At 41.0% G+C, this 2500-nt stretch overlaps 1 long non-coding RNA gene across 1 annotated transcript in view; it reads left to right on the top strand.

Annotated features, from left to right (window-relative positions):
- LOC143102385 (uncharacterized) overlaps nt 1-2500 on the top strand; it is a 66185-nt gene that overhangs the window by 41937 nt on the left and 21748 nt on the right. The window contains exon 2 of the long non-coding RNA XR_012982583.1: nt 272-321. This is a non-coding gene — a long non-coding RNA (uncharacterized LOC143102385). The remainder of the gene's footprint in view (nt 1-271; nt 322-2500) is intronic.

Genomic DNA, 2500 nt, shown 5'->3' with positions numbered 1-2500 from the left:
TTACAGTTTATGTCACATATGGGAGAGACTGGTTTAAGTGTGTATGTGTGTGTCGTCAATTGTGACGTGGGTTCAGACGCCATAGACCAGGGAAACGCCATGAGAATTCTGAATGTGGATGCCAGATTCTGAGTCAGTAACTTATTTTTAGCAATAATTTTAGTGTGTGCGTGCACGCACAAACACACACACACAGACACACACACACACACACACACACGCACAGATGCTTGCTGCTTTACACTCAACTTTTCCTCTTCTCTTTCCACAGCCTGTCCTGGATTTCACACCCCACTCCATGACTGCACAGAGGTGTTTGTGGTAAGTGTGATTGTGTGTGAGTGTGTGGGTGTGTGTGTGTGAATATAAGTGTGAGTATAAGTGTGTGTGTGTGTGTCCTGTGTGTGTGTGTGTGTGTGTGTGTGTGTGTGTGTGTGTGTGTGTGTGTGTGTGTGTGTGTGTGTGTGTGTGTGTGTGTGTGTGTGTGTGCGTTTCTAGTGTGTGTGTGTGCACAGTGGCTACACTGCCATGTGTAATCCTACTGTACCCTGGCAACTAGCTGATGAGGCCTGTGAACTTTGACCTGAAGCTGTGGCGTGGAGCTTCAGCTTGTGGGTGATAGGAAGAGAGGTTCATTTCTGTCCTTGTTTAGGTTTGTGATTGTGTGTGTGTGTGTGTGTGTGTGTGTGTGTGTGTGTGTGTGTGTGTGTGTGTGTGTGTGTGTGTGTGTGTGTGTGTTCCTGTAGTTTTCATGGAGTTGTTTTGTTTGTTTGTGTGTATGTGTGTTGTGTGCTGCAGAACTCACGGATCTCACATACATTCAGCCTCACACATACAGTATTAAGCCTTAATCCACCATCCACCATCAACATATAATTGCATCACATTTATTATACAGTATACCACAAATATCACAAATATTATCATGCATTCATTGTCACTTTTATGTACAAATATGATGGTATGCTTTCAAGTTGTGTTAGTCAATTAGCGAAATGCATGCATGACAATTAGATTATCTTTGCCACTAGAACAGTCCAAGAGAAGCGTTGTGAGTGAGCTGTTTTTCTAACTCCCCAATGAGCCTGATAGTGCCTGAGCTGCACACAGGGCTGGGGGTCAGTGGAACGGTCCACCCACAGGGCAGTGACCTGGGTAGCTTCTTGTCTCTCTGAAGTAGAACTGTGCCATTAATCAGATTTTAATCGATTAATTGGCAATTATGACTTCCAAGATTATGAATACAACATTATTGAGATGTGACTATGTTTCTGAAAGGGACAATGCTCATTAATTGACAGACAAAAAGCTGTAAATAAGCCGGAGTTAGCTGTGAGTGCTAATTTGTGATTGTGTAGATGATTATTTTGCTGCGTTACGTTTGCTCCTCATTAAAGGCTCTTTGAATCAATACAAAGCAGTGTGCCGTTGTACTTTTTGGTGTACTTTTTTATTAATTTAGATGAACAAGTCGATTCAACTTCTCAGATGCATATATGCACTTGAACTCAAAGACAACACCTGACTCTGCTACATACATAGTGAAAGAGCACTGTTGTAAGCCAAATGTTGTGTGTGTGTGTGTGTGTGTGTGTGTGTGTGTGTGTGTGTGTGTGTGTGTGTGTGACTCTGATACATACATAGTGAAGGAGTGCTGTTGTAAGCCAAATTCCTGTCACCTGGGCATACATGCTCTTGTTATGTCTTGAGCGCCACCATTTTTCTGCGTATTGCTATGTTTTTTTTGCATGTATTTTTTTATATATGCATATATCATTTGAATTAATTCTTATTTTTTGAAGTTTAAAAAATGGATGATGTTTCCAATAATCGTGATCTCAATATTGACCAAAATAATCTTTGATTATGATTTTTGTCATAATTGAGCAGTCCTATTCTGAGGGCCATTTTACAGCATCACAGTGGCCATGTCAATATGGCCAGAGTTCTCACCTGAGTCCTTTTGACTAAGATATACTGCGACCTCACATTATGTATCACAAAACAGAGGCCATGGTACGGTACCTAGGCTATTGCAAGACCTGTTCATTCTGAATGATGACCACAGAATTCACTATAACAGCTGTTCTTTAACATTCTTTCTAACAGTGAAAGAAAACCCAAGTATGTACAGTATATGCTTACAAAAGGGCTGTGTCTCATTTGACATTGTTATTTGTACACATTGTAACTATACAAATCACAGCATATAAACAGGAAAATGTTGGAATTCTTTTGTCACTATTGGGAGGTGTAGGATAATGAAGCCGGCCACTTCGAGGCACTTGTGCTAAGCTAGGCTAGCGGTGGGTGTGTCAGACCGAGTAACTACACACACGGAGATGAAAAGGGTATGTATCGACTTATCGAACTCTGGGGAATACGGTGAATGAGCTAAAGTCCCTAATAGTCGGTGTGTTCCTTTAAGGATCATACCTTAACTTAAAAGCACTTCAGTTAGATACTTCTGTTTCTAATACAGGAGTTATAAGCCTTTTTC

The sequence above is a fragment of the Alosa pseudoharengus genome, unplaced genomic scaffold, assembly GCF_046254945.1.
Source record: "Alosa pseudoharengus isolate Yale_2024_CS ecotype anadromous, Long Island Sound unplaced genomic scaffold, YU_APseudo_1.1 YU_APseudo_1.1_scf_4, whole genome shotgun sequence".
Lineage (NCBI taxonomy): Eukaryota > Metazoa > Chordata > Actinopteri > Clupeiformes > Clupeidae > Alosa > Alosa pseudoharengus.
Note: the sequence above shows the minus strand (reverse complement) of the source record. Positions and strands in the feature narration are given on the sequence as shown.